The sequence below is a fragment of the Orcinus orca genome, chromosome 6 (genome assembly GCF_937001465.1).
Source record: "Orcinus orca chromosome 6, mOrcOrc1.1, whole genome shotgun sequence".
Lineage (NCBI taxonomy): Eukaryota > Metazoa > Chordata > Mammalia > Artiodactyla > Delphinidae > Orcinus > Orcinus orca.
This window is the reverse complement of record NC_064564.1, coordinates 58,661,130-58,672,730: the sequence shown is the minus strand read 5'-3', so window position 1 is coordinate 58,672,730 and position 11,601 is coordinate 58,661,130. Positions and strand designations below refer to the sequence as shown.

General features: G+C 37.7%; 1 long non-coding RNA gene across 1 annotated transcript in view; it reads right to left on the bottom strand.

The window, feature by feature from the left end:
• The window catches only part of LOC117203768 (uncharacterized), a 399,299-nt gene that overhangs the window by 96,406 nt on the left and 291,292 nt on the right, over nt 1–11,601 (bottom strand). The window lies entirely within an intron of this gene.

The window sequence follows — 11,601 nt, the reverse complement described above, 5'->3', positions numbered from 1 at the left end:
TGGAGATTTACTAAGTACTCATTTCATAAACATGTATCAAGCACACACTACGGATTTGGGGAGGGGAAAGTCAGGAACATAAAATTAAGGTGACATTTGACTTGGGCCTTAAGGAATACCATTGAATTTACCAAATATAAGAGTAGAGAATGAGATTCCATGCAGAAGTGACAGCATGAGCAAAGTCACAGAAGTTTGAAAGAGCATGGAACATTCAAAACTATAAAGCAGGTCAGCGTGGTTAGAGCACAGTTTTCATGGAGGGGAGAAGAAATATAAATTGGGAATAAAATCAGTGTCCTATGCGCAATCCTCAGAAATTTGGAATTCATTCTATTTGAATTCCAAATTTGGAATGAGAGAACAGGGGACAGTCACAAAGTATGTCTGAGAAAGATAACGGTGGAGGTAATATTTTTAAGTAATGATGATTAGAATGATTTGGGGGCTTCCCTGGTGGCGCAGTGGTTGAGAGTCCGCCTCCGCCTGCCGATGCGGGGGACACGGGTTCGTGCCCCGGTCCGGGAAGATCCCACATGCCACGGAGTGGCTGGGCCTGTGAGCCATGGCCGCTAAGCCTGCGCATCCGGAGCCTGTGCTCTGCAACGGGAGAGGCCACAACAGTGAGAGGCCCGCGTACCGCAAAAAAAAAAAAAAAAAAAAAAGAATGATTTGGAATGGCCAGAGTACAAACGAAGAGACTAGTTAATATCAAATAGTTCATGGGAGAGAGGAGGAGAGCCTGTCCCGAAACATGAGCATTAATTCTAAGAAATCCTAACTCTAATAGAGAGCTACACCCATTACCTTATAAATATAGCTTTGATAATTTCTCCCTAAATGTGCTGCTTTATTTTTCTTTTACTCAAGGACTTCTTTCTATTTATTTTACAGCTCTGTAAGATCTTAAGACTTATCTTGATCAGGTAACCATTCCTCCCCCTATAATATGCTACATTATTCATTGTAAATAATACTCTTCTGCAATCTTGGAGATTTTTCACTGGTTCTCAGTCCTCCAGCCCTCTTATAAAACACAGTAAATGAAATTATTATGTACTCACTGGAAAGCACACTGCATACCACTTAAACCCACTCTTTCCTGTTGCATAAGCATACATTGCATGCCAATACCACAAACTGAGCTGAGCTTTATAGTCTAAACAGAGGTAAAAATGCCTGATTGGACCTTCCTATATAATCAAGAATGAAAAGCTATTACTTTTGTATCCCTCTGAAGTTATATCCTGTCTTCTTTCCTATAAGCAGATTTCAGAGATGGTGCTCACTTACAGCTCCATGTAATCTTTAAAACTGGATGCAGGGAGAAAGAAGATTTGTCTATTAAAATAACTGTTCCAAGATTTGTTATGAGACACTTGGTCTGAGCTCAGTCCATGAAGACCCAGTAACATCATGCATTTTGTTCTTCGCCATTTCCTAGTCAAAATCATTACACAAGCAACCAATCAATGGAAGATCAAGTTGGGCACAGAGAGCTAATATGAAACAGAAAAAAGAAAAAAAATTTAAATATGTTAACAAACCAAGAACAGAGCTTGATATGAAAGAACTGAAATGTAAAAGGAAAAATGCAAAATCTCCCACTTTGAAAGCACAATTGAAAAATTAAAGGGTAGAACAAGACAGAAGCTAGCAAGAGATTTTAGTGAATTACAAGGCCAGTATAAGGCAATAGTGCAATGCAACCAATCAAGTGGGGGGAGGAATGCTATGTGATTGATAAAGAGGAAAGAAATACTATGGAAGTGCTAAGGTATTATGCGTCACTAACACAGAACAGAAATCTGTGGTGTCTGAGTCACATCTGGAGTATTTATTTGACTTAAAGGTCACGGTTTAAGAGAAACATTAACAAACTGGAACATGCCTCTCCATCTTTTAAGTGATACAATTACTAGCTCAAGAGAGAAACTTGGAAGTCACCCTTGAATTCTACCATTTCTCTCAATCCTCACATCCAATTAATTAATCATCTTGATAATACTATTGGTCAGTATCTCCTGGGCACTGAACCCATCATCTAAGACAATGCTTCTCAGTTGGAGAGCAATTTACCCCCAGGAGACATCTGGGGGTGGGGCATTCTATGGGCATCTAATGGGCACAGGCCAGGGGTGCTACTGAACATCCAACAATGCACAAAACAGCCCTCCAGATCAAAAAATAATCCAGCCCAAAATGTCAATAGTGCTGAGGTTAAGAAAACCTGATCTAAGGCCACAAGTATAAACAAGGTTCATAGTGCTTGTGGCCTCACAGAGCTTGAAAGAGAATGAAAAGAGATGAAAGAGAATGGCAAAGCCAATGCACTGTATTAGGAATGCATTATTTTCTCACAAACTAGGAAGTCTGAAAGGCAGAGCCCAAGCGAAGTAAGACAGCACAATGATGCCTTCAAGAGTACAGGCTCTTTATAACTTTTCTCCAGCACCTTTAGTGTGTGGTTTTTACCTTTTTATTTATACTCTCAGTGCTGTGAAATCGCTGCCACATCTCTAGACTTTATATCTATCCCACATAGAAATTTTCTTTTTATTTGGAAATAGATATCCTCCCAAATTCTGCCTATATTGCATTAGAAGTCTATCCCATGGCAGGAGAGTATAAAAAATTGAGGGAGTTTTTTGTTGGTGGTGGTTTGTTGTTTGGCTGGTTACTATCCTGAATAAAATCAGAATCCTAATCGTAAGGGATAAGAAAGAAAGAATCTGGAATTGTGGCAGCTGGGAGTGCTGCCACAGCAATAAACAAGCAAAAACAATCAAGATATGTAATAATTATAGCAGAATGAAAGAAACACACAGTGTGCTTTTCTTTAAAAAAAAAACAATCTGGTGGTGGAGGGTGGCATCTAATTGATAGATAGATGATTAAGGAAAATCAGCTAAAGAACTGAAAATTAAGCTGAAACCTAGAGGATGAGAAAATTGCTGGAAAAGTACACTGAACAGGTCTATGATAAAAGCTGAGTCCCCACTGTCCTCAATAGAATGTTAAAACATGCTACCACTAATTTTTTTTAAGGTAATAAATATACTGTTTCTGTTTAGAAATAAAGAGGCAAAATCCAAACAATCAACTTGAAGTGTGAATTGTATGTGGGGAAGATTGGAGCAGAGGCCATTTGTAGTTGTTCATGAACCCTGACTTTTTGAAAGGAAGTTTTAAAGAAAAGAGTGACTTTTTTTGAAATCTCAGTAAAGAATGATTGATTTCAAAATTTATGTCACTAAGCAGAAGTTTATTCTTAATTTTTCCACCTATGAAATAGGAAACTTTAGACTTTGAATTGGGGGACGAAGGAAAGAAAGGACAATGAATAAAATCTGTCGTGGCTCTCAAATAGAAATGAGTAAAACTGGTCATCAATCAGTTAGATTAAGTAAATCCCATGTAGAAACACACTCTTGTATTTTTTTATGTAGGCTTCAAAACAGACCTTCTGACATGCTGTAAAATGTATTTCTGCAATGTTCTTCTAATCTTTGGATTTAGTCAGCCTTTTATTAATATATCTGCTAAAAGGTGAATAGAATCTGACCACAAGATGGCAGCTTTGAACACATTTCAAAATGTTGATTATGAACATCAAATGTCTCCAACTGAAACGAACAGTGAAGACATCTGCTCTTCCTCTTCTGGTTTAAAAAAATGTTCATGTGATCCTTGAAAGCAGAAGAAATGCAGTTTTTCATTTTGTTAGAAAAATGGTCTGTGAGATTAATAATCTCCACACGGCTGAAATTCCCAACTGAATAATAATGACAAAAATGTGTCTTCTTATTGACTAGAACTCTCTTGTATACATTATCCTCCTTTATCACGATCACTTATCATCAGGCCACAAAATGAAGAGTGAGGGGCAGATCACCCAGATGGGTTTCACATACAATAGATGATTACGTCAGCACCAAAGACACTGATAACTTGTGACAAGGGTGAAAGGGCTAGTCAGCTGTGGGAATCAGCTCTACTCAGCCCCTGAGACTACACATAATGAAAGTCATGGCTAACTTTGCAAATGTATGCCTAAAGCTGTCAAAGAAAAACTGGCCTAATAGAAGGCTAAAGAGAATATCAATTCATTTTAACTTACTTTGAAAAAAATCCAACCTAGGCAATAGATGCAAGAATACAACCAACTCCTGCACAGTCTCCTAAATTTACCAATTGTCAACATTTTGCACATTTCCTTTGTCACTCTATTTTCATATTACCTGTGTACATATCATGATTAATATTTTTCCTGAACAAGACTGAAAGTAACTGGCAGGTATTGTGACTTTTTATCCCTATTTCTGTGTGTCCCCTGAGAAGAATGGTAATGGCATCCTCTTACACAATCCAATTGTCAAATTCAGGAAATTTAACATGGTTACAATATTATTTTCTAATATACAGTCCATATGAAATTGTTCCAATTGTTGAGTCTTTTACAGTAATTTTTTTAAATAACCAATTTAATACTTCAAAGAAGAAATAAACAAATAGCATGATATAAAAATGTCAAATACGTAAGAAAAACTTATTTAACTCAAGTTGAGTAAACCCAAAGAGTAGAAAAAGGGGGGACCTTCTATTAAATTCCTTTTTAAAGAAGTACTCAACATCTGATTGAAATAGGCAAATTATAGGACAACTCTAAACCCAGACAGCCCTAGTTTGGCCTCATGTCTATTCTACTTATTAGCAATGTGTCACTGAGCAAGTTGCATTACTTCTCTATGCCTCAGTTTTCTTATCTGTAACAGAAAGGCAGTTCTTTCAAAACAGAAATTTTTAGAACATTAAAAATGACTTTATATGGTAAGTACATCTCCCAATGCCTGGAATGCAGTAGGTGCTTACTAAATTCTATCTTTCATTCCTAGAATCTTGAAAACTTAACTCTTCCCGACAACTTCCTTAAAAACTAGTTTGGCAAAAAAGAATTCATGCTCCAAAGTTAAATCTCGTGGTTCATGAAGCCACGTTGCACACTGGTTTCCAACTGAACGCTCTCATCCCACTGCCATCGAGGGCATGTCACAGCTAATTATCTGTCATCACGCCCTGTTGCATAGGCAGTACCTTGCCTGCTGCTGCTGGGACCTCGCTGCTGTCTGTTGATTCATTTGCATTGCCTCCTGAGTGTCTCTGCTGTGTATGGATCACACAGAATGAAGCCCAGGGGCCAACTGGCAGGCCCATCTGAATTGTGGAACATATCTAAAGCCCCTCCTCATTACTTAGTGAGTAATGCGGGGGATGTTCGCTGGTTCACACACCCTGGCAATGTAAACGGTCATCTGCTGCCTCATCTGCTTTTCCGCGTCTGGGGTGCAGGACCAGATCGGCTGAGGAACTTTGCTAGCACTTATGCAAATAGCTATGGGAGTTCCTGGGTTTGGCAACGTTTCCTTTCAGTAGCCTCATTTGTGGCTGCACCGTCTGCCTCTTTTGTGCTTCCACAGCTTTGTAAGGCGACCTCAAAATAGATCTCTCCCATACTCATGTTGCGTTTATGTCCCTTTACCACAGAAAGACTATAAAACTCTTCTCAATACGTTTAATACACCCTGTTTAGTGACTGATGTTTCTGTTTAAGCCCTAAAAGAACATATATTTAAGAATGAATCACACTACGTATATCTAGTTTTCCAAATTAAGGGGGAATGCATTCCCCAATTTAAAGTACATAAATAAAATTTTAATGTATGCATAGACATGGAACAATGAGGCCTAAATTGTTAGACATACACATGTAATATCATAATTTTGTACCAATACTATTCTTCCAAATACATTACATAATACATCTTCTTAAAAAAAACAAATTTGCTGCGAATTTTTAAAATTATTTTCAAATTACCAGCTTCATAGAGCAACTATGGAATCTGCAACAGCATATTAATAAATGACAAGGATACAATATAATCTTGATATAAATTCTTATTCCATTAATAGATGAAGTTTCTTAATTTTTTTCTCTTTTTTTCACGTGCTATAATTTTTACTATGAGATACTCCTATAGAAACTAAATTCAAAGTTTGCTTAGAAAAGAAGGAAAAAATAAAGCATTATAGTAAGCCACAACTGTGGGAACTTGATCTACAAGGGACTGGGAAAAGCATTGCAAATAAGTGATACTTAAAACTGATTTCCTCTAGGTGGCAGTAGAGTCCCAGAACGTAAACCTTAACGTTAATGAAAAACTAAGAGCACGGCAAAATAATTGTTTATGCCAGTCCATACTATTTATACATTTGAAAGATTTTTCTTTTGAAAACTGAGCTAAATTTACAACTGTGAATGTTCATCTGCAGATGACATAGTGGATTTTGTACAAGAAAGAACAAAATGTGGCTATGATATATTTCAGCAAACACACATTGTTTTCCATGTCTTTTTTGGCACTGTAAGACCCTATCATTCATTATTGGATATTGTGATTTACCTTCTCCTTTATAGAGACATTAATGTTTTAAAAACTCAATAAACTTTATCTTAGATAATTACTGATATCCATTACAATAATTGGACTCAATTCAGCAATGCCCATTGGCATGGAGGCTTGAATTATATATTTTTCACCAACAGTGTAGATTTGTTTAATTAGGATAACACAGAATTTTAAAAGTAACATAACATACAAAGATTCTAATGAGTGTGTAGCTGATGTGTATCACAAAATGTACTCAGTTGAAACACTAGACTCCCCATTCCCTCAGCCATAGAAAATTCTTCTCTTTCTTCTCTCCAAACAGTTTCCTGAGTCGTCTATATATCATCCTGATGTCTCCCAGTGATAAGACCAGAAGTAATAGTGACATAGCTTCACCCACAGATTTAATGCATTTCAGAAATTCATTACACCCTACCTCTTAATTTTTCTCCAAACTTTATTTGGAAAATGTCAAACCCTCAGAAAACTGAAAAAGCAAAACAATGAACACTGACATACACATACATACATCTATTTCATCAGTTATTAACATTTTATGGCATGCTTTACCACTCTAAGCAAATACCTTGACATATAATTTTAAGTAGAACATATTTCTGAGTAATAGAAAATTGTTATTAATCAAAAACTTTGGTAGTGTAAATAAGCCTGACAGTTACTCATGAAGTCTTCAGTCTAATTACTATACTATATTACACATACAGGGTTCCTGTTTGTATGCACGTGTCTAGTTGCCTACTGGGATGATTTGTAGTCCCCAGAAAGGGCTGGAGATCTGAACACAGAGCAATCAGGGAACACTAAGATGATAGGATATTTGCAAACACTTTCAGAGCTCACATTACAGAGCCAGCACATTATTCTGTAATCTGAGGAGGGAGAAGGCTAGATGACCTGGGTTACCAACCTACAAGGGTCTGGAAGACATCACTGGAAAATTCAGAAAAAAAATCGTTCTGATGACCTCATAGACAACTCCTTCTATTTATGGCAAAATGCAAAGTGGTCCCTCTCTGATCAAATGAGATCAGAAATTTTTTTATTTTAAATGAAACTAATCTAAACTCTATAATGGAAGTGACCCTGCCTATTAAATAAATGAATATACTGTATATTTATTCATTAACAGTTTGAAACGGCTGACAAATTATTAGCCTGTCCTGGGCACCAAATCTTAGTCCTATTCAATTTTCTTCCATAGCTCTATGGCCAACTATACTGACCATGTCTCTCTCACAGTTGTTAAAGTTCATGTATCAAAGTTCTCCAGAGAATAAGATTGAAACTATGCCCACTTTTTTTGAGGCTTTATTTTGTACTTTGTCCAAACATAAAAAGAAAAATTTCTCTCTTTGCTTAAGTAAAAGGTTTCCGGTTTTTTGTTTCTTTTTAATAACTCAGGAGATCTCTACAGTAATTATTTTATGAGTTTAAAATACTGTTTTGCCAGAATGGACATCATCACAAAATCTACAAACAATAAACGCTGGAGAGGGTGTGGAGAAAAGGGAACCCTCTTGCACTGTTGGTGGGAAAGTAAATTGGTACAGCCACTATGGAGAACAGTATGGAGGTTCCTTAAAAAACTAAAAACAGAACTACCATACAACCCAGCAATCCCACTACTGGGCATATACCCTGAGAAAATCATAATTCAAAATGAGTCATGTACCAAAATGTTCATTGCAGCACTATTTATAACAGCCAGGACATGGAAGCAACCTAAGTGTCCATCGACAGATGAATGGATAAAGAAGATGTGACACATATACACAATGGAATATTACTCAGCCACAAAAAGAAAAAAATTGAGTTATTTGTAGTGAGGTGGATGGACCTACAGTCTGACATACAGAGTGAAGTAAGTCAGAAAGAAAAAACAAATACTGTATGCTAACACATATATATGGAATCTAAAACAAAAAAATGGTTCTGATGAACCTAGGGGCAGGACAGGAATAAAGACGCAGACGTAGAGAATGGACTTGAGGACACGGGGTGGGGGAAGGGTAAGCTGGGATGAAGTGAGAGAGTAGCATTGACATATATACACTACCAAATGTAAACTAGATAGCTAGTGGGAAGCAGATGCATAGCACAGGGAGATCAGCTGGGTGCTTTGTGACCACCTAGAAGGGTGGGATAGGGAGGGTGGGAGGGAGGCGCAAGAGGGAGGGGATATGGGGATATACGTATATACATAGCTGATTCACTTTGTTATAAAGCAGAAACTAATACACCATTGTAAAGCAATTATACTCCAATAAAGACGTTTAAAAAAATGCACACAATTTAAGTGTTAAAAAAAAAAAGAAAAATGGCTCCCAAAGATATCCAGGTCCTAATTGCTGGAACCTGTGAATGTTACCTTTTATGACAAAATGGATTTTGCATTTTGTCAAATCTATCCGCCAGCAGACTGATTTACTAAATCTCAACGATCTCCCCGCCCCACTTATAACAATCAGTAACCTGCAATCTTCTCAGCATGGCATCCTCAGCCAGCCTTCTGGGACCAGTCTCGGATTGCTTTGCAGACCCATCTTCTGTCTCTGCTGCTTCCCAAATTTTAAGTTCTAGGATTACAAATTACTTGCTTTTCTGAAAAACCAATGCTTTTTCTTAGTTCTGTGCTATCGTTCATGATGTCCCTCCGGTCCACCATCTCTGCCCCTGACTGCTTCTCAGGCAAGAATCCTCCACTGAGAGCATCACCTCCTCTAAGGCTCAGTGCCCCTCTGCACCTCAATTTGCCCAAGGTATATCCTTGGCAATTTCCATGCTAGCAGCCTGGCAATATTGTGTGTTCTTTGAGGGAAGAAATCATATCTTACTTATTTTTGTGACCAGATACCCTGCAGGTCACCTAGCCCAGTGTAGAAACATGTAGAATATCAAACTGAACAAAACTGAGTCGAGTGAACTTGAAGGTGAGGCTTCCACATCTTCTAACCTCCACCAGATGGCACTATTTTATTTTCAGTGGAGACCAAATCACAAAATGAGGAAGAAGTACAGTGTTCAGAGCATTTGTATATACCCATGCACATGTATGTACGTTATGTAGTGTGGAACTCTTTTCACTGCTACCCATTTATACTAATGCAAAATACGGACAGTCAATTTAGGTACTTCCTTTTTGATCTTTACAAAAGCATAGTTGAAAAAAATATTATTAAATTACCGGGCAGTTAATTATCGTCAATCTTCCTAAACAAACGGGACCTGGTGTCCTTTTCATTTATAGTGTTACCACCCAAAGGTTTTCAAGAGTAGAACTGACAGTGAATTTCCACTCTTGAGATGATTCGAGTTATTCCCAACTAGAGAGACAGGAGGATGGAAAGATTGGGGGGCTTATAAGCAAAGAGCCCTTGCTTTGTACGATTTTAAAGATTCATGATTTCAAGTATAGAAGCTGGATAATGATGCTTACCTTTAAATGGATATTAAAAGATTATAAACGTTATGTAACCTATAATACATTTAAAATACTCAGCACAGTGAAGAAACTGAAGACATGGATGATGATTATTATTAGAGAAATAAGATGGAGCAAGAAACTTAGGAATTTCATCTGGTCTTAAAGTTTGTTAAAAGGTCAACTGAGGCATATTAAAAATTTAAAGAGTTCATCTGAGCAAAAACCAGTGGGAATAGGGCCAAACTACCAAACAGGAAGGAGTTAGGAGCACTCTGCAGAGAGGAGCCAGTAGGAAGACTTATAGAGAGAAAGGGGGGAAGGAAAGCAAGGAAATGGTTTGATTGGCTAGAGCTTGAAGCCTACTTGGCTGTGTGTGATTGGTTGTCCTTAGCATTTGAATTTCGTAACTTTGAGGCATTTACAGGCTGAGATTTTGGTTTGCTTTTATGCAGACTGCCATGGCATTAGAGCCACCTTTGTCTAAAGGCGTCCTGGTTTGATTAATTTAGCAAGTTTTAAAAATTCAAACTGCTTTTGCTTTCAAAAGACTGCCTGGGCTAGAATCTGTTTCAACCACTGTTTTGATGTGTAACACGTCACCCAAGCCTATTATTCTCAGCTGTAAAATGAACCTTGTAGCAATCTCTGCCACCTGACTGCTAGAGGGACTGACTTAGAAATTAGCTATTAGTTTAACGGTAATGGTGCAGCAAGAGTGGTAGAAGTCTAGGATGTAGCAAATTATTTGCCCAAAGCTCTATCCATTAATCCCAAACCATGGTCTAAACCTGAAATTTCAGTTCAGAATGCTGAGCCCACCAGTGGTGCTGCGTTCAGATAAATGGTGTTTAGCCGTTTCAACCGGGTTCAAAAATTGAACTTAATATATGTTTTCTGCCCTCTGTCTCCTACAAGAAGGTGATCTTTCTCTTTAAGGAAGCAAAACCCTTTTGCCTCATCTGGATATTTACATGGCAAATGCAAACATACAGGTACTTCCTTAATTCCTATGCCGGTGCTTCCCCTAGTTGAGTGGAAAAAATGTTTAATGACAATGTCATTGATAGCAATAATATTCTGTTTGGGAGTTCTGCCCTTCCTACTTAGAGATTAGGCACTTCTCTCTTAAATAAGAAACAGAAGAAACCTGGCACCTTTTTAAACAAAAACTTAACTACCAAGAAAATTATCCATCTTACTTATTAGTCACCACTTCCCACTTGGGTGTTGACTACTAAGTATGCAGACTGCCTACCACTTCCAGGGGTGGAACAGAAAGCATGGGGAAGTGACTATCTGAGCAACGAATTTCTCCTTCAATAATTAGTTAATTCCTAAAATTCCACAGTTAAAGATTCATTCTTCGGGCTTAAAACCTTTGGCCCCTGGTAAACATATACAAGGGCAGGTACACTTGAAGTCTTATCAGTTATTTGCATCTAAATATGAGTAATCTGATCAGATCCCTTCCCCCTTTAAGGTTTTGAAAAGGTAGGAATGGAGAAAGCATAAAGTCTCCAAAAGCTGGAGGGCAAGGGGGAGGCTGTTGTGGGTACACTAGTTACTTGATTTTAAATACTCTCAACCATGCCCTGAAGGTCATATTTTTAAGACAGTTACTCACATTTTATAGATAAAATGAAGCTCAGATAGGCCATGTAAAATCTAGTGACAGAGCTTACACAGGCATACCTCGGATATAATGCA